Below are 21588 nucleotides of genomic sequence, written 5' to 3' on the forward strand. Positions count from 1 at the left end.
CAGCACCTACGTCTTATTTTGGAACTCCTACGGAAGGAACAGCTGTACGCTAAGTTTTCGAAGTGCGACTTCTGGCTTCGTGAAGTCCACTTTCTAGGCCACATAGTGAACAAGGATGGGATCCATGTTGATCCATCCAAGGTAGACTCGATCAGAAACTGGCCTGCACCACGTACACCAACGGAAATACGTCAATTTTTGGGTTTGGCGGGGTACTATAGACGGTTTATCAAGGATTTCTCGAAAATTGCTCAGCCGCTTACACTACTGACACATAAGGGTGTCACCTACCGTTGGGGCAACACGCAAGAAACTGCTTTTCAGCACTTAAAGGATAGACTTTGCAGTGCACCTATCCTCTCATTGCCAGAGGGCACGGACGACTTTGTGGTCTACTGTGATGCATCCATCCAGGGTCTTGGATGTGTGTTAATGCAGCGCGACAAGGTCATTGCTTACGCCTCGCGCCAACTTAAGATTCACGAACGGAACTACACGCACGATTTAGAGCTGGGAGCTGTTGTTTTCGCGCTTAAGATATGGCGACATTACCTGTACGGTACCAGGTGCACGATTTACACCGATCACAGGAGTCTCGAGCATATTCTTAAGCAGAAGGATTTGAACATGCGTCAACGGCGATGGGTCGAGTTACTGAACGATTTCGAATGCGCTATCAAGTACCATCCAGGCAAGGCCAATGTTGTGACTGACGCCCTCAGTCGGAAAGACACTTTACCTCGGCGCGTGCGAGCGCTACAGCTTACGATTCAGTCTAGCCTTCCTGCACAGATACGAACTGCTCAGATCGAAGCACTAAAACCCGAAAACGTCAGGGCTGAAGCCCTACGCGGCTCACGAAAGCGATTAGAACAGAAGGCAGACGGCGCCTACTATGTAACGGGGCGTATTTGGGTCCCACTGTATGGCGGTCTACGCGAACTGGTAATGGATGAAGCTCACAAGTCACGCTATTCGGTACATCCAGGATCGGATAAAATGTACCATGACATCAGAACTACATACTGGTGGCCTAGCATGAAGGCCCACATCGCTACTTACGTTGGCAAGTGCTTGACCTGTGCGAGAGTCAAGGTTGAATACCAGAAACCAGCGAGCCTATTAAAGCAGCCTAAGATACCTCAATGGAAATGGGAAGAAATTTCCATGGATTTCGTCACAGGCCTACCTAGATCCCAGCGTGGGAATGATACCATATGGGTGATCGTGGATCGACTCACCAAGTCTGCACACTTCCTAGCTATAAAGGAAACGGATAAGTTCTCCACTCTCGCAGACATCTACCTTAAAGAAGTTGTTTCGAGGCACGGAGTGCCCACTTCCATCCTTTCGGATCGGGATGCACGATTCACGTCAGAGCTATGGCAAGCGATGCACAAATCCTTCGGCTCACGGTTAGACATGAGCACTGCATATCATCCTCAGACGGATGGGCAGTCTGAGCGAACGATTCAAACTCTTGAAGACATGCTTCGGGCATGCGTTATTGATTTCGGAAACGGCTGGGAAAAGCACCTCCCTTTGGTGGAGTTCTCATATAATAACAGTTATCACACCAGCATACAAGCCGCTCCATTCGAGGCATTGTACGGACGTAAATGCCGGTCACCTCTCTGTTGGGCAGAGGTGGGGGATAGTCAGATCACGGGTCCAGAGATTGTAGTGGACGCCACAGAAAAGATTGCACAGATACGACAACGCATGGCGGCGGCACGCGACCGTCAGAAAGCCTACGCGGACAAGCGTAGAAAGCCATTGGAATTTCAGGTCGGGGACCGGGTTTTACTCAAAAGTCTCACCCTGGAAGGGTGTGGTTCGTTTTGGCAAACAGGGCAAACTAAATCCGTGGTACGCCGGACCGTTCGAAATCATTGAGAAAATCGGCAAAGTGGCCTACAAGTTAAACCTACCAGCTGAACTCGGTGCAGTTCACAATGTCTTTCACATGTCAAATTTGAAGAAGTGCCTGTCAGATGAGACCCTCATAGTTCCTTTTAAGGAACTCACTATCGATGAGCGGTTGCAGTTCGTCGAGGAGCCAGTTGAAATCACGGACCGGGATGTAAAGGTCCTCAAAAACAAGAGAATCCCTCTTGTTCGAGTATGTTGGAACTCCAAACGTGGCCCAGAGTACACCAGGGAATGCGAAGACAGGATGACAGAAAAGTACCCCCAGTTATTCGAAACCAATGCAATCACTACTGAGGCTGAAGCTACTACTTCGGAATTTCGGGACGAAATTCCAGATCAACGGGGGGAGGATGTGACACCCCAGGAAAACCAGTGAACAATATAACTTACCTAGCTTCCTCAGTGAGTGCGTACCAAATTTCGGGACGAAATTTCTTTTTAGTTGGGGATAATGTGACAACTCGTATTTCGGACCTACTTTGTGTAACGTATGTGAACATGTGAACATTGATGTATTGAATGTTATTATGTATGTGTGTACGTTATGTGCAATGTGTATTATGTGTATGTATGTAAACTAACCAAACCGCACAACACTAGCTTAACGCACAAGCCCTTTGGGCCGTATAACTTGCAATCGGACTTCAAGGGCAGCCCAAGTAAGGGCCGGCCCATTACCCTTTCTCTTATTCGTTCAACCCACACAATAGGAAGGGTTATTCCTCATTGTTACTAAACACAATACACACACAAGTTTACAAAACCCTACTTGCTCTCTTCTCTCTCTCTCTCGCTCAAACTCGACGGCAACAACCCTTGGCAACCGAAGATCTTCCTGTTTTCGAATCACTCTATCTTCGTTGGATTCTAACCGGTTAGTAATTACCTTTGTTGCTTCCGTAGTGATTGGTACCTAATGTGTTGTTTACGCATATGCTTGTTCTATGATATGATTCTATGCTTAGAGTAAACCGGTTAGGGTTACATTAGTGATGCTATGCTAAGAACCGTATGTGATGTTTGTAAATAGTGTTGCATAGTTGTTAATTAAAATGATGTTATACTATATGCTTTCGGATTGATCGAATGTTAGGATAAATTGTTATTCATGATCTTGATTGTCTTAGGGTTCATGTGAATTGGATGCTAGATTGCTTGTTCGATCGATAATAGTTTTGGTTTAGAAACGGTTACTGTTGATTGATTTCAAATATGGGAACTATAGAATTGATTTGCAAATATTGATTGTAACCGATAAGCTTAAAAGTCGGGATTTATAAACCTATCGCACAAGACATTGTTGTTGCATAAGTCTGGTCAGTCGCACATCATGGCTGGTCGCACAAGACCTCCTAAGCGCACAAGACTAGCCACTCGCACAAGGAGTCTAGTCGCACAAGGGGGCCCAATCACTAACACACAAACTGTTGGGCCGGACAGCCCAAGTGTCCGGTCGCACAAGCCCAAACCTGATCGCACAACCCGATCAGATGCAAGTTGGGCCGTGTGTATTTCCTGATCGCACAAGCTGACTGTTTTGTCTGCTTGGGCCGAGATTGTTGTATGAACTTCTTAACTGTTGGGCCGTATGTTAATTGCTGGGTTGGGCTCGTCCGATCGCACAACACAAACTGGATCGCACAAGGCACGCATGCACTATTTATTTGGGCCGTGTATGTTATACTGATTGCTTGTATACTGATTGCTCGGATGTGAAGGATACTCACGTAAAACCTGCGTGAACTTATACCTACTACTGTTCTCGGATTGTGAAGAACACTTATGGTTATGAATAGTCTAGTCAATAGAACGTACTAACGGCCCAGTAGAGCCACCTGATACTCATGAACTTACTATTACGCAATTACTTTCTGTGGACTCGCTCAACTAGTTGTTGACTCTCTGCTGCATGCCTTGCAGGACCTTAGGTACTAATGGAGCTTGCACAAGGAGGAGCAGGTCGTTGTGGGCAAATGGATCGTGATTACTTATTAAACACTTATTACTTTTCATGCAACAATACTTATGTTTGGGTTTTACATTATGCTTCCGCAATACTTAACTATGTTGGTTTTGATAAACACCTTTCGTATTGATGGATAACTAATACTACTTTACATGTTCAATATGATTGGTGGCTTGATCCTGGTCATGTCACGCTCCCAAGCGGTGATACTCCGCACGTGGATTTTGGGGGTGTGACACAAACAGAGCTGTGCTGCCAAATGAATAGTCATCAGCAACTTTACCAGACTCTTGCAACCTCCTTTTTTGGTTCAACTCCCTTTCATAGGTCAGGAGTCTACCATGGAGTTGGGTCAGGGTCAGATCTTTGAACTCAGCTGAATTCCTGGTGACAAAAGCAATTGTGTCCCATTTTTCTGGCAATGATCTAAGGAACCTGCTATTTTGAGTTGCATTTGGAAATGTAACCTTTACAAGCCTTAGCTCACTGATGAGACAACTGAAACATTCAAATTGTTGGGTTAGTGATTCCCCTTTGATGTGACAAAACGTTTCATACTGCTGATTCAGAATTTCCCTATTGTTTTCGATAACCTCCTCTGTTCCTCCGAACTGTTCCTTTAATGCATCCCACAATTCTTTTGCACTGTCACAATGTAACAGTCCAGCATAGATTTCATTGGGGAGTGCAGAGGCTATGTTGCTAAACGCTTTGGCATCCAGTTCAAACTTCTGAAAATCCAATTCAGTGTAATTTTCAGTTGGTTTAGGAACGGATTTTTGGCGTCCTCTGCGCTTGGCACCATAGGAACATGAGGACCGAAAACGACAGACCTCCAACATCCAGTGTTTTGTTGAGCGAGGATGTGACGCATCCTTCACTCCCAGATGTTGTACTCATTTCTTTTCAGCATAGGTGGTTTAAACAAAGAGCCAATGTTATTTTTATCATCTTGTGATTGCGACATCTTTCCAGTTGTTTTACAGGCACTGTTTAATCAACTTTATCGGCAATTAAACCTTACTCTATTTTTCAACACAACGAACAAATGATCAGTATCAACAATTTTGAGCTGAACTATTTACATCAAAATGATTGTTAGATCAAGTTTGACTGTCCATGCTCTGATACCAATTGTTAGGATCTGAGTTTGGATTAATTGTGATTTGTGTTTGAATTTAGATGAACAAATGAAAAAGTAGTGCAGCGGAATTTAATGGAACCAAACTTTTCACAATCAAACAGAAGAAATGCTATCAATCATACATTTTCAAACATTGAATCAAATGATTAAATTTATTTTTAAACTCTGATTACAATGTGTGTATGATATGCAAACTCCCCCTCAGCCTGAGCTCAGTGTTTTTTCGTGCAGAAAGAAGATGGTGAATGAGCTCAACAGAACAGTACAGAGTACTGTTCTATTTATAGGCACTTGTAAACCACTGAGCATCAAAGCTGACGTCACCATGAAAGTGACATCTAACCTCCTAACAAACTCTAACCTCTGATCTATACAAACACTGCTATGCTAACTACTGATATTACATTTCAATGCATAAACTAAACATAAACTGCTGCTGCATCCTTCCACTGCTGTGAACCCAGCAGTACTTGTTATGATCAGCAGTGCTTGAACCAAGGCAGTAGATTGAGCAGCAGAGTTTTAGTTCTTCTATTAGACTTTGTCTTGGTCAGCAGTTGTAGGTCAGCAGAATGCATGATCAGCAGATAGGAGGTCAGCAGATGTTGAAACCACTTTCAAGGGGAGAGACTTGCAACCAGACATCTGCTAATTTTGAATCTACTGCTGTGATCCAGTTTTGGCTTTTATTATCTGTTCCTTTGGTAGGGTTCAATCCCAACATGCTACAGTTTAACGATCAAGAAACTGATCCTATTGAGCTTCCAGCAGGGACTGTGGAAGCAATTTTGCCACGATTAAGTTATGAAGGAAAGTACCCATCATTAGTGAAGAAATTTGTGCATCCATATTGGCGTTTATTAGTGCACATGTTCATTCCTTGCATGACAGAAAACCGAGGAGGCACAGATCAGTTAAACATCACACAGTCTGTTGCTCTTGTTTGTCTGATAACAAATCAACCTTTCAACTATTCGAAGTATATTTTTGAAGGCATGAAGAGGAATGTGACAGGGGTTAGAAAGGACAAATTTCTTATGTATCCAAGATTTTTGCAAATGATTCTTAATGCTCGTTATCCAGAGTTGGTGAGATCTGGAAACACCTTGGAGTTGAAGCCCATGGATCCTGCTTGTTTTGGTGCTCTAACTCCTAAAAAGGGTACTGAAAAGAAATTTGAAGGTCTAATTCCTCTGGACAAGTTTGGTCAATTTGCTGAGACCGAAGATGTGGTTGCTGAACCAGTGCTAGTGCAACCTGCTCCTGTAAACGCTGCACAAATCAACGTTCCTATGAATGCTATGGTTGCTGAAGAGCATGATGTTCAAGGTGCTGCTGAAGATGAGCCTGAGACAGAGGTTCTTACTATCACCTCTGACGATGAAGGCATTGAAATTAGTTGTGATGATGAATATGAAGCGGAGCTTCCTCCTGAAGCTGATGTTAGTTATGCTGTTTCTTCTGTTCAAATGCCTGTGATTTCGTCTGAAAGTTTGTCTCAGTTGTTGAAGTCTATAACTGAAAAGATGGGAAATCCTCCTTCCAATCTTTCAGTTCATATTAAAGAGCAAACATCTAGTTACCTAAAGGATCCTGATTCATTACCTTTGAAGCGGAAAAAGAGGGATCCTCGACTCGGAATGTATGTTGAACAGAACAAAGATCAATCCATGAATGATGTTGAAGATGATGATGGCTTATATGACTTCGATTTTGAGAAAAATGTCACTGATACCACCACTACTGAAGATATCTTTGATTTTAATGTTGATACTCAAAGAATTGATTTGGAAACCAACACTACAGATATACCAGTTACCAATGTTGTTTCTGATCCTGTCATCGAATCAATGCCACCTGTTACAACTACAATTGCAGGCCCATCTGGAACTATTCATGAAGAGCCTGGTAGTTCAAGTGGTAAGAGGCCTGAAGAGCCGTTGAGGATGCTATTTGACGATGATTCAAGTGATGATGAGTTTATCAGTATGAGGGAAATGAAGAAACGACTAGTTGTGCTTGAGCAAGATTCGATCCATAAAGACGCTAAGATCATTCAGCTTGAAGATACCATAGTGCAAAAGAATCAACAAATTGATCAGCTCCAAGGTGACGTCAGTTTGTTGTTCAATATGGTTTATGATCTGCGTGGAAAGTTGGAAAAGAAGTTTGGTAGAGAGTTTTCTGATCCAACTGATGTGGAAAGTCGAAGAAAAGCTGATGAAGATAGAGCGAGAGCTTTTGCTAAGGATGACACTGAACGGAATGCTGCTATGGAGCATTATTTCACTATGGTTACTGATGTAGAGGTTGACAAGGCAAAGGCTTAAAGAATCAAGAAGAAAAGAGAGTTTCTTATTCTGAAAAATAAGAAGCTCAATCGAGAAGATGAAGATGCTAATGCTACTCATCACTTGATGGATGTTGGTGAAACTCTCTATGATAAAGTTGGGAATCATTCTGGAGTAGTTAGCTGGGGTTTTGATCATGACCGACGAAGGTGGTGGATTAAAAGAAAGGTTGGACCTGTTGAATGGTATAAAAATCCCGATCAGTTTTAAACAATCACAAAGGTAGATTTGATCAATTTGTCAAAGTCACCTTATGTGGATGATCAGCCTGGTGGTCGTGGATATTTGTTTTTCGAAAGATTGCAAAGGGAAGTTGCTCGCAATTTTCCTTCGATGCATACTGCTGAACCAATTGTTACACCAGCTAAAGGTATTAGAGATCCATACACCAACAAGCAGATGAAGATTGTGCACTTGCCACCAACTGATAAGGAAAAGACTATTCCTTTGGTCAAGAAAGTTCCAAAAGGTGCTCTGAAGACCTTGCATTTTTGGGCTTATGATGAGCGTCTAGGGCAACCAGTGATGGTTTGTGATGGTGAAGTGAGTTTTCGTATGGTTGATCAAGTTGATCTGCTGAATTTAGCCTATGAAGATTTGGAAGTGCTAGCTCGTAACCAGATTAGAGCTGCTGAAAAATATGAAGAAATAGCTAAAGGATGGACTGCTGCTGTTGCTTCAGCCATTCACATGCGCACAAAAGGATTTGGTGGTTTCAAGGATCGTTTGGGTGGTGAGAGTGGACGTTGAAGTCTCAAGAACCTCTATGCATAAACCTAGGGGAGATTGCTGGAACCTGAAGGTTTATACATAGAGGATTACAAAGTTTAGTTGTTGATTTGTATGTTTTGTTTAATAGACTTTTGGGTCGATATGTATGAGTTGGGTCTAGTATGTGGTTTCGAGTGGGCCTTAGGGGTTTCAACCCATATGATTAGTATTTAAGCAAACCTCAACCTAATGGTTGAGGTTGATCAGTCGTTGGAAAGCATAGGCAGCCGAAACCACCTTGGGAAGTCTTGTATCAGTCACAAGTTAATCAGTGAATGCAAGTTTCCGGTTTGTTTTAATTTATATTATTTTGGTTTCGATTATATATTCTTGAATCCACTTATGTTTGATTTCCGCACTTACACAAGTAATTGTTTGATATCATTGAAAGATCCTTTTCGGGTTTTATTGTGATTACCCTTCCGAGTATGAAACCTCGTTAAATATAGGCTATTTAACCAAACATTCTGTTTTGGAATGATTTTGAAAGGTTTAAACCCACTTCGACTAGTTTATATAATTTATATATTACTAGCCGTTTACCCGCGCGATGCGGCGGGAAACATATCACTTAGGTTGGTGATTTAGGGCTATGTACGGGGTGGTTCGGTTTTGAGCCATAACCAAAACCAAATTTGCGATTTAATGGAAAACACAAAACTTGTTTGTAATTCTAAGGGTGTGCATGAGAAGGTTTTGTTCAGTTGGGTCATAACTAAAATCTAAATTTTCGGTTAAGCTACTTCAAAACCGACGGTGTTACAATTCATGACACGGTACTCGTTTTTTGTTAGTGTATCAATCCTCTTGTGAGATATTGCTTACTATTTCTATTGGAAATTAATTAAAAAAAAAAGAGTTGAGAACACATGCATGTTTACAAGACTTCCCAAAAGCTTAAAACAACTAATTTCTTATATTTTTACACTTTTAAATTAATTTATTTCTCTTATTCTTCTAGTTTTAGTTAGAAAAGAAGAAAAATCTGACCATTAAATTTCAACCTTTCATCATCTACTTACATTTTAAAATAGTTATCGGTTATATAACTTGGGTCATTTTAAATCAGCTATCGGTTATATAACTTGGGTCAGGTCAGTTCGTTTTTAGGTTAAAACCAAAAATTAAGACTGAAAACCTTCATGATCTAAAGGCTAATCCTTGTCATCGTACTGGTTTCTTACCTTTTAGACACTTGAATCTTTTATATGAGTTGTTTAAAATACAAGACCACCGAAGTGATAAAAAGACCAAAACCATATAACAATCCAAAATTATGTTTGACTACATGAGACTGTACCTTCTGTTTCAGGATCTCTTTTCATTTTTTAACAGCAATTTTATTAAAAGCACCAAAACAGTGGCTAGCAAGATGCTAGAACAACCTTACACAAGAATCATGGGGTCCCCCAAAAACAAAATACAAACACACTCAAATAAATAAAGAAAATAAAATAAAGCATCAAATACATGAGACCTATCTCACTCGAGTGAAGCACACCCACATTGAGTCGAACCCATGAAGCATGAACCATTAAAAGCACTCCGGAGAACAAACGACTTTCAATACCAATAATCAAGACCAAACACAGCTTCTATCACACACAAACGACTTTCAACACCAATAATCAAGACTGGACATCAGATAGGTAATGGTTCTAGGTATCTTCCCCCACCAATGACTAATTTTATTTGTCCATGAGACACAAGTTTGACCATTATGCATGGCTGGTGGAATTCCTACGGCCACTCCTTTCCACACCATTGTCTCTAAAAAGTGAGTAAAAAGTCGCATTGCATCACAAATATGATACCATGTAAGAAGAAAAGATATATACACAACTGTCACTCTTCTTGTGGATTTTGAGCCTGCACCCGCACATCTTGGGTGTCAATCTTGGATCATTTGTAATTGGCAGACATAATACATCAGTTAGCACTAAGATGAAACACGTCTAAAACAATGGTACATGTGAATTTGTTATACCTTATTGACATCATTAGTTATTGAAGTGGAATCTAACTTCATGGATTTGCCAGCCATGACATCATTAGTTTTGCTGCAGAAATTCTGCAGCAAAAAAGAACATACGGTGTTAATCTTAAGTTAGCATCAATGCCAGTTGTAAGTCGTGGGAGCAAATCAATGGCATCGGAAATGTTCTGCTGTTAATTTTCAATGTACCCTACATCTTTATTCTGATCCACAATTGAAGGGATCAAAATCAATCAAAAAATGATACAAAAACAGTTTATCCGCTTAACTTCTAACCTTAAAAACTCGTATCCACAATGTAATGGATAAATGAACAATATAAAAAGAAGATTACATTTGCATTGCTGTTGGAATCGCTCAACCATTCTGCCACAAGTGAAAGTAGCTTCTCCTGTGATACTTCAGCCACATCTGCACTCAGATTCAATTGTTTCTGAGCAAGAGAACATTACCTAACACAAATTGATCACCAAAATACCATTTGTAATTATATGTTCCCGAAGACCATGTTATAATCACAAAACCACAAAAACAATGTCGCACCACATTAATAAGCATATTACTCAATGCAACAAATAATAATCTAAAAAATTAAATTCTTAGACTAATGAAACAAAACTGATCATAGACATCTATCACTGGTTTTCCATATAGACAACAAAAATAGCATTGAAATGATCTAATAACGTAGAGCTTGGTTTTAAATTGTGTGATGTGCTCCGATGCGTTTGTTCCAAAAGTCTGATGCGTGATGCGATATGCGATGCGCTCTTAATAAAAAAAATAAAAAAATATTTACACATAACAACTTATAAATACATACTTAAACTGGAACAACTAACGTAATAAGAAGATAAGAGTTGTGCTTTTTTGGTTCAAATCAGGCATACTAAGATATTAATTATTGAAAAAACTCAACCCATTTCATAAAATTTGGAAAACAAAATATAATAAACAATGATGTGTGCATCGGAGCGCATAATGCGATGAGTGCATTATGCGAAATCGGCGCAATATTCTCGCATCACGTAATTGCAACGCATCAGCCATTGCGATGCGCTGACGCATCATGCGTGCATTTTAAAACCAAGAAGTAGAGTTCCATTATAATAAAATTCCCTTCAATTTTAACCATGACCTGCACTCATAACCACTAATAAAGTCAATTCTCAACCTTGATATTGTGAGCATCCACCATGCCACCACTTGAATATTTTTTCTTTTATTGCAAAAGTTGAATAATGGGTCAAAACAGTTTTTATGTGTTAAAATGACACTTTTGATGACTTTTGACATGTTTGGGGTACCCATGTCATTATTATCTAGCTTTTTTTTATTGATAACCACTTGACTCATTTGAGATAAAAATACAACCTGAATCAACCCGTTCAAAAACAAATGGGCCAAAATGGTGACCGCTAGCAAAAACTTATATAACATATAAACAAGCTGAAGATAAAGAAAATCTTACAGATTCCTAGGTTCCTTCCTAGACATTGGTATCTGATTGTCAGGGGTGCCCTGATATCATAAAATTATGTTATGATATTAATAAAAACAGTCCAAATGTTTACAAAACGGTCATTTAGGTTCCTTTAAACGACTTTAGGCTTGAATATTACCTCAGCTATAGCTATAGTTGATGAGAGTCTACCAGGTTACTTGATGAGAGTCTACCATGATCTGCAAAATAAGGAGAGTTATAGCAACTGTTTATGAACTTCTTATCCATGACAGCTATAGTTCTCCAAATACCTATATTACTTTTCTTAAACAGGATGACTATAAAGAATCTAGCATTTTCTTGAAGGGCTTGCACTACCCGAGCCCATGGTTGATTGTGGTTTTTCATCCTCCACCATTTGATACCAGCACTACAGCAAAAAAACAACAAAAATAAAATGCATAAAAGATTTGGAACTGGCCCACAAAGAAATAAAGTATTAAGTATCAACCCAAAACCAACAATATTCTTAATTTCACCACATAATGAAACATCTTCAAGTCTCAGTGACCAGCTACACAATTTGAAATTTGAACAAGACAGTATTATAAATCGTAATCATGGGATAATGTTTTTCTCCTCACACTACTCCCATCGATTGTTTTTCAACATAAATATAGGTACCAAATAAGGAAGCAAATGCCGAAGTTACCTGTAGTAAATCTTTTTTTTTCACCAATTAGGATTCCTCTCCTCATGGCATCTCCAAACATTATATCTGTACAAATATCAAGTCCCAGAATCTCAAAAAACATGATAATGGCGAAAATATTAACATATTGTGCCTATCCATATCTGAATCATTCATCTAACCTTCAAATATAGATCCAAACAACATAATTTTAATACAAACTACCAAACCTTCAAATCTGGATTCAAATCTATAACCGTCTAAGCTACCAAATCAACAAGAATAACAAATTTTACTCTCAAAACCTCACCAAAAGCCAGAACTAAATCCAAAAATCAATATCAGGAAAACAAATCTGGATCTATCTACTCATTTACAGCTTTAGGGTTTCAAACCCAGTTCAAATCCCTAATTTTCCTCTGTTAAGACTACAATTACGTCTAGATGTAGGTCAGAAAACAAACCTGTGTTTCAATGAGGAGAGGACGAAAGTGTCAGTTGCACCTCTTCTCCGTCGATCTGTGGTGAACACATGTTAAATCATCAAATTTTCAAAGGAAATAACCACAATCAACAACAAAGCTTACCTGATACCAGATCTGAATGACTGCATTCGAGCACTCCCCCTTCTAGCGATGGACTGCATACGGCTTCAATCTTGGAAGATTCTTCTTGGAAAATTTAGTTGAATCGGCTGTGAATCCCTCAAATCTGGAAGTAATCCATGGTTAGGTTGGCGTGAGAAGGGAAAGACAACCAGAGAAGAGGAAGAAAAAGGAACGAAGATAGATTGAAAGATTGATTTAGGGTTTCTGAATCGTACGACAGTAGGAAGAACACAGAGGCTACCTTCTCTCTCATCCTGCAAATGAAAAATGAAAAGGAGGTGTATGGAGAATTGGGTATGAGCGGGAGTTCAAAATGAATGCAAATTTTGGACGGTGCAGATCACCATTTGTGTGGTGTACTATAAAAATGAACGGTGCAGATCGCAATCCGTGTGATATCTCAAGTGCAATCCGTGTGATGTGTTTCTTTGAAGGGCAAAATTGGAATTGTAAATTATATTGTGCTTTAGAGAGTTGTACAACATGCTTTAGGGGTGTTTTAAGGAATTTTTTTTGGACTTTAAGAAGTCCTTCTAATATGTATTATAAAGTAGTATAGATAAACTAGCCATTTGCGTAAACGCGGAATCGGATGGTCGAAAGGGTCTATGACAACTCCATTATGTCAAAACATATTTCCAAATGTTATATAATCATTTTCAAGGTCAATTTACATGCCTCGTTGGTATTATAACCATTTCTATGCTAAAAGGGCGTTTTAGACATTTTTTTAAATATAGATAGCGGATTTATCGATTTACCCTCTAAACGGTGTGACCATAAGGTATAACCTCAGAGGGTTAATATTATGGTCACAAAACCTGACTAGATTGGGTTTCAAAGTAGACCAAACGGGTCGGAATTGAAACTCAAAGCAATAGTCAAACAGGTTGACTTTCGATATAAAATAGAGGTCTAAACTGAGTACGATGAGTTGAGCATGTCAAAATATGTTATATCAATCCATATTACTGATATAATGTCAAAACTTTGAGTTTCCATAACTTAAAGTTCAATTAGCGTAAAATGCACATTTACTAGTTTTGACTTTATATATATATTGTAGGACCGGTTTTGACACCGTTCGATTGCGTAACGAACGTTTCACGTGCGGAATCCGTGAACGAACGTGACCGAACACACGATAACGTACTACTAACGTGATTTTATTGATAGATTTGACACTTCGGTACAAGAATTCACGTTTACACTACTTTCTCTCTCTACTTTCTCTCTCTAGAAAGTCTCCTCTCCAAGTCTTCTACTAAACTCTTCCAAAAGTCTAACTAAAACTAGTGACATAATCCCTATTTATATGGTCAAGGCACTTTAATGATAGTTATCATTAATTACAAGTTTGCCACCTTGCCATTTCTAACTAAATAAGACATTATGCGCTTGATTCCTTCCGGCTTTTCACTACGACACGGATTGACGAAGGCGATAGACATTACGTGCATCAACAATCTCCCCCTTGGATATTGCCGTAGTCAATCTCGTAGCGAAACTCATAGTGACTTGACTTTCTCTCTCTTTAAGACTCGAACGAAGATGTAATCGACAGACAACTGCACTAACAAACTACCCCTTGGATGTTGACGGAATCTTTAGTGAGAGTCTTCAAATACTCTTGTTCGAACAGAATCCCAGAGGATCTGTATTTTCTTCAGAATCTTCAGGCTCCCCCTTTCGTCAAGCTTCCGAGCTTTTGGGATCGACGCCTTGCTTTTCAGATACAAGCTCCTTTAGTGTTGAGCTCGTCTACAGACTCCCCCTTAGACTCGGCTGTTGGGATCGTAGTCTGGCTTTTAGTAGCAACAAATTTCAAAACCTGCACATCTCAAACACACAATTATAACAAACAATATTGTGATTCAACTTAATGAATCAACTAAACATTTGAGAATTTTCATATTTAAAACTGATTAAAAATTCGAAACATTCCAAATTCTGATTCAAATTAACGAATCATCTTAAACATTTCAAATCATTTAACCAACCTGTCTGTTCATCTTGTTTAGCCTTTGAGATTTTGAATATCAGCTTTTCATCATCAGTTGTCGAAAATCTTTTTGGATTTTTTTCAAAATAAGAAACATGAATGCAAAGACAAAAATTAAATGCAGAAATGAAATATGTACAAACATATTTTTGTGAGTTTGTGTAAGAAGATCATATCAGTATTTGAGACACATCACACGCACCGTTAAGCTTATTTCATTTTAAGTTCTAAACGATTCACGTTGATTGACGATATTGTTGTCCACTTAAGCTCAATCTAAAAACTTTCGAAATGCTTACCGATACGTTTAAGGTATATTAATTATGCACTAAGTTCTTATGGACCCCACGATCTCAGCATATCCCCTCATCATGCAATACACTAACTCAAGTAATGCCTTTAAACTTTCATCAACTGTGATATGTGCAAAAACAAAGCAGAATGTTTAAACATTAACAATCAGGTCGATACTTCCGTATACGCAGAGAAAGTCCAATGTTTAAACAAAATAAGAAAATAAAACAAGTTGAAGTTGTTTAGGCTTTAACCACCAGGTCGATACTTCCGTATACGCAGAGGAGGTCCAAAGCTTAAACGAAACACCAAAGAAAATAAAGCAGAACGTTTAGGCAACAACATCCAGGTCGATACTCCCGTATACGCAGAGGATGTCCGATGCTTAAACAAAATAAAGAAATCAAACAAGTTTAAATCTTTGCAAAATGAAATGCACAATCCCAGCGATTTTTCAGCAAAGTAGTGAAAGTTCACAAACTTAACCAGTTTTATGTCTTTCGACAATCAGCGATTACTGAGCAGGCACACAGTCAAGAAGGACAAAACTAAGTACTATGCTTTCAACCATGTTTCCCAGTAGAACTAGGCTTTTACATTTAAATTTGTATCGTTATCGCAAATCTACTATTCTAGCTGAGCCTATCGTCACATCTTTAGTGAGACCGTTTATCACATTTTTAGACTTTACATATCTTTAGCATGCTGTGATAGTCCACTGATTTACTATCATTTCCTCTTTTTCACAACAAAACTCATTTTTGACTTTTTCAATGTTTTTGACATTTTCAAATTTTCTAATTTTTTTAAAATTTTTCTCCCCCTAAAATCAAAATATGTTTCAATTTTGATTTTCTGAGAAAATTTGAAACAAGCTGTACAAAGTTGACAACTTGATGAGAATCACTTGAATTCTCCATCCACTTGGCGTAAACAATCAGAACTCCCCCTCACAACAAACTATTTTCCCATTATGATTTCAAAACACTTAAGTTTGTTTTAATCAAAATGGTTTTTCCGGAAAATTAGTTTTGTGTGACATTTCATAAACACGGGGTTTCATCACATTGTTTTTCAAATTACCATTTGTAGGAAAGATGAATCAAGTACAACTTAATGTCCCTGATTTATCTTTTGAAAGACGAAAAATCACCAGAGTGAAATTTCTCAAGAAAAGTGCCGATTCATGTTCCACGCTTACCAACCTGGGAACTCCGGCAAGTCAGGTTTTTCTATTTGAATAGTTTCACCCAAGCCTGACTGTCCTTGAGTGATTTTGAATTCTTGTTTATCAATGGAGGAAAGTTCGTATCATCCATTGTTAAACCTGAATTCTCAGATTTTACCTCAATAACCGGCTCTTCTGGTTTTAACGAACCAGAATCATTGCCTACAGATGGCTTGTCTGACTTTGATGAGTCAGATTCATCGCCTGAAGGTGGCTTGTCTGTCTTCGACATGTCAGATTCATCGCCTGAAGGTGGCTTGTCTGACTTCGACATGTCAGATTCATCGCCGACCTTTTCCTTCTTCTTTTCCTCTTTCGTCCTCAGATTTGCATCTGACGAATTCGGTTTACTTGACTTTGTTGTCGAGTGAATCGATTCATCAGCACTCTTATTCGATCTGTCGGGTGAACTCGAGGACAAAATCTTCTCCAGATATTCTCTGGCTTTCTTCCTCTTCTTTCGCAGTTTGTCTTTTTGCCCTTGAGAAAGTTTCACTTTCTTTTCTTGAACTTTAGGTTCTTGGACCTTCTGTTCTTTGACATTCTGTTCTGAAACTTTCAGTTCCTTGGGCTTGACAGGGACTGGTTTCTTTGCCATCTTCTGAGAATTAACCCTCAATCTTTCACTTGATTTCCTTGGGCAATCCCTGGCAATGTGTCCTTGGATTTGGCAATTATAGCATCTCCTCGTCTCAAATCTCTGTCTCTGGCAGTTAACAGCAATGTGTCCTTGATAACCACATTTGTAACACATTCTGTTATCGTACCAATCACCATCTTCATACCAAACGCTCAGATCAAAGCACTGTTTGGCTTGGAGATATTCCTTTCTCCTCTTGATTGTTGGATTTGTCTTTTGAGCACTGTGGTCAAACTTGCACCACTTATTACCAACAGCTTTTGAATTTTCATTTTTTATTTTTTGTAATTTTTTCATTTGATTGGATGATTGATCTGATGAACTTGTATTCTCTTTTTGTTTCTGTTCCACTTTCTTCTTTAAAGGCTTTTGTTTAGAACATTCACCTTTTTCGGTCGATTGCAAAACAGTTTTCTGAAATTTTTCTTTCAAATTTAAAAACAATTTTTGTTTTTCTTTTTTAACATTTTCATCATCAGATGCATCATCACAATCTTCAACTTTGACAGAGTCAAAGTTTGTGACACAGTCACTTATTGGAATAGAATTGATTGGTTTTGGACAGGGAAACTTCAAACTATCTGATGAAGTTACAAAACCTATCAATTTCTTCTCAAGTTCATCAATCTTGCTTCTGGAATTTTCAGCTTCTTTTTCAAGCTGAGATATTCTACCAAGATGAGACTTGATTGCATTTTCATTCTCATTCTTCAAATTTTCAAGAACAGATTTTTCAATTTCCAAAATTTTTAACTGTTCTTGGAATTTTGATTCGTTCGCTTTCAAATTCTTGTTTTCCAACTTAATCCAGAAATCTTCATCTTCTGATGATTTCTGTTTGCTTTCAAAGTCTTTTTCTTTCTCTTTCAAAACCTTGTTTTCTGATGTCAAACTGTTCAAATTACCCAACAGTTTGTCATTTTCAACTTTCAGTTTCTCACAAATTTCCTGAATCATAAGAATCTGTTTATCATCAGCTTGCTTCTCATCTGTCAACTTCTTGATCTCCAATGTCAAAATTTTTGCACCTTTTATGAGTTTGTCATTATCGGTCTTAAAGTTGTCACATTTGAAACATATTGATGCATTCTTCACAGATTCTCCAACTTTTGAATCTTTTTCTTTCAAAATTTTGTTTTCCAATGTCAAACTGTCCAAATCACTTAACAGTTTGGCATTGTCTGATTCAAATTTGTCACATCTTGAACACTTCTCGGTCATCTTTACATCCTCAGCTTTCTTCTCAAGCTTGATCGCTGAAATTTCTTTAACCTGTTCCTCTACCTCTCGAACATTTTCATCAGATTTACATTTTGCTTCATCAGTTGCTTCACTTCTAATCTTTTGTAGTTCAAGTTCTCGCTCTTTAATCTTCTCAATAAACATGCCCAAAGTCACTTCTAAGTATCTCTTCTTCCAATCTGACAGATACGTTCTCCATTCATCACCCGGTAAAGCATTTTCCAGTTTGTTAACCCATTCCTCATTTGTCTTGGTTATCTTCAAACTCACCATTATCCAATACAGCTCGACATACCTATTAATCAATTCTTCAATTGATTCTCCATCGATACCTAAAAAATTATTGAACTTGTTCAGTACAATATTAATTGCAAAATCCATTTTCGTTATCAAACGATTCACAAAAACGAATTCTCAATTAATAATGAAATTCGAATAACAAAGATCAACAAATCGAGTGAGGATTCTCTTGGGCGAGGATCCTATTCTTGACAAACACCTTGGATAGCCTGCAATTAAACAAGTAAACAATCAGTTTAAACTGAACTGAAACCGTAAAAGTGTGAATGAACCAATCTAAGACTCGTTGTCGAAGATTCGTGAACCCGTTCCAATGTTGATGACGTATTAACACGAATGATCCTGAACAAAAACAATTCTCAAAATACAGGCAAAAGATGAACTGGGCTTTCACTGATTTGAGCCGTAAATTTCTTTATATGGGCTGCAACAATGGGCTAGGATTGGCAAAAATGGCGGTGCTAGAAAACTTGTGATTGGCCCAAAGTTTAGTAATGGGCGGTGAAAAGGTGCTAACAACAGAACATGAGGTGGGCGGTGATTGAAGGTCTCCGATTGGGCCTTAAATGCCACACAATTTCCAAATGGCTGGTTAACACGAATTTGTCTTTAATGAGCTTTGTATGGACTTCACGTGCAAACAAAAATTACCTCCTGTGCACACAAAAACAATCAGCCAACATGTACCCAATTGGACCTTTTATTTGGAGGTGGCCGACAACTCTTCACTATCTCCAACTAAATCTTTAATGTAACCGTCCTTTTAAGTGCTCCTGATTGGATCAATTACTTTTAATGGGGCGGCACAATCTGTTGACAACGATGACAAAAGAGCGAACTCAGATGACACAATGAGCCTGATTTAAAAGCGGTTCACGACTTGACGTATGAGCGGTTCAAACGTTGACCAATAAGCGGTTCAACGTATTCACTAAAAGCGATTCAACCTATGATTTTTAGCGGTTCAAAGGTTGACCTACGAGCGGTTCACACCAATCAATTACGAGCGATTCAAGATAGTATTTTCGAGCGGTTCCACATCTAACTTTGGAGCGGTTCCAGAACTAAAATACGAGCGGTTCCAGATGTTCGTAAAGGCGGTTCCAAGCTGAAAGTTTACGTAAATTCGGACAGAAAAATCGCAATTACTCCTAAACGGCTCGGAATTTCGAGCTGAAACTTGGTAGGGTTTTAGATCGGGACAAAACGCACAATATATCCAAAAATCAGATGATTTGGACCGTATTTACCTGTTCAATTTGACGTTTTTCAGTAAAAAACGTAAAGAATGAGTAGAAAGTGATGAAATTGATGAAATTCGGATCTGATTTGGCTCTGAATCGGCTGAAATCTGTACGAGAACGACGTGTTTGATCAAGCAATCGAGCTCCTAGCTCTGATACCACTTGTAGGACCGGTTTTGACACCGTTCGATTGCGTAACGAACGTTTCACGTGCGGAATCCGTGAACGAACGTGACCGAACACACGATAACGTACTACTAACGTGATTTTATTGATAGATTTGACACTTCGGTACAAGAATTCACGTTTACACTACTTTCTCTCTCTACTTTCTCTCTCTAGAAAGTCTCCTCTCCAAGTCTTCTACTAAACTCTTCCAAAAGTCTAACTAAAACTAGTGACATAATCCCTATTTATATGGTCAAGGCACTTTAATGATAGTTATCATTAATTACAAGTTTGCCACCTTGCCATTTCTAACTAAATAAGACATTATGCGCTTGATTCCTTCCGGCTTTTCACTACGACACGGATTGACGAAGGCGATAGACATTACGTGCATCAACATATATATATATATATATATATATATATATATATATATATATATATATATATAGGGATATGATCATGAGAAAACTAGATATAAATGAGAAAACTAGAAAACTAACTAAAATCCACTAAAAAGGAGGGAGAGGGAGACTTTTAATGAAGGAGGGGGACTTTTAATGAAGGAGAGGTAAAATTGGAAAAAAAATATTTAACTTTTCAAACATTTCTCATTTCTCCATACGTTATCATTTTAAAACAAAAATGGCACCATAAGATCACAAATTTTCTTATCTTTCATTCAAGTATATTCGAGCATATTTTTTATGATATACAAAAATATTTATGGTGTCGTCTTGTTTTCAACACTATTATAGTAGTGCACATGTGCAATATAACATGTACTACAATTGCATTACATGCTTAAAATTAGTTTTTTGAGTCTAGTTTAGCTTTTAGGGTTAGTTTTTTTTGGAGGTTTAGGATTAGGATTAGGTTTTTGGGTGTGGGGGGAGGGGGGGTTTAGGTTTTTTTTTTTTTTTTTTTTTTGGGGGGGGGTGGGGGATTTAGGTTTTTTTCGGGTTTATGTTTAGCGTTTAGTTTTAGGTTTTTGGGGGCTAGAGGGGTGTGGGGGGTTTAGGTTTTTGGGGGGTGGGGGGTGGGGGTGGGGGGGTTTAGGTTTTTGGGGGGTGGGGAGGGGGTTAGGCTTTTGGTGGGAGGGTGAATTTAGGTTTTTGAGGGTGGGGGTGGGGGTGGGGGGGGTTTAGGTTTTTGGGGGGTGTCGGTGGGGGGTAGGTTAAGTGGTTTAGGCTTTCCGTATTAGTGCACATGTGCAGTACAACAAAAAAAAAAATTTTTTTTGAAAATTTTTTTCCATACATAAAAAGTAGCGATTTTTCTTTAAAAAATTGTAAAAAACAAATTTGGTCCTTTTTTAGGTTTTTTTAGTTAGTTTTTTGGTTTTCTCATTTAAACTAGTTTTCTCATGATCCATCCCCTATATATATATATATATATATATATATATATATATATATATATATATATATATATATATATATATATATATATATATATATATATATAGGGGACCGCTAGAATGAGAACCACCTTGAGTTGTAAGAACCGCGAGAACCACCTCGAGTTGTAAGAACCGCGAGAACCACACCGTACGGGGCGAGGTGGA

The 21588-nt window shown here is 38.5% G+C and overlaps 1 long non-coding RNA gene across 6 annotated transcripts; it reads right to left on the minus strand.

Moving 5' to 3' along the window:
- Nucleotides 1-9482: 9482 nt before the first annotated feature.
- LOC110877216 lies at nucleotides 9483-13251 on the minus strand. Of its 6 annotated transcripts, none has more exons than XR_002556833.2 (10): nucleotides 13119-13248; nucleotides 12883-13006; nucleotides 12760-12814; nucleotides 12317-12382; nucleotides 11916-12034; nucleotides 11783-11843; nucleotides 11632-11681; nucleotides 10495-10612; nucleotides 10152-10235; nucleotides 9483-10060 (listed from the first exon to the last, which is right to left on the minus strand). It is a non-coding gene; the product is annotated as an uncharacterized LOC110877216 (long non-coding RNA). The 6 variants fall into 6 exon arrangements; XR_002556834.2 differs by having other exon boundaries at nucleotides 13145-13233; XR_002556836.2 differs by having other exon boundaries at nucleotides 11925-12034; nucleotides 12883-13251.
- Between the last annotated feature and the right edge of the window lie 8337 nt (nucleotides 13252-21588).

The sequence above is a fragment of the Helianthus annuus genome, chromosome 11, assembly GCF_002127325.2.
Source record: "Helianthus annuus cultivar XRQ/B chromosome 11, HanXRQr2.0-SUNRISE, whole genome shotgun sequence".
In the NCBI taxonomy this organism is placed as follows: domain Eukaryota; kingdom Viridiplantae; phylum Streptophyta; class Magnoliopsida; order Asterales; family Asteraceae; genus Helianthus; species Helianthus annuus.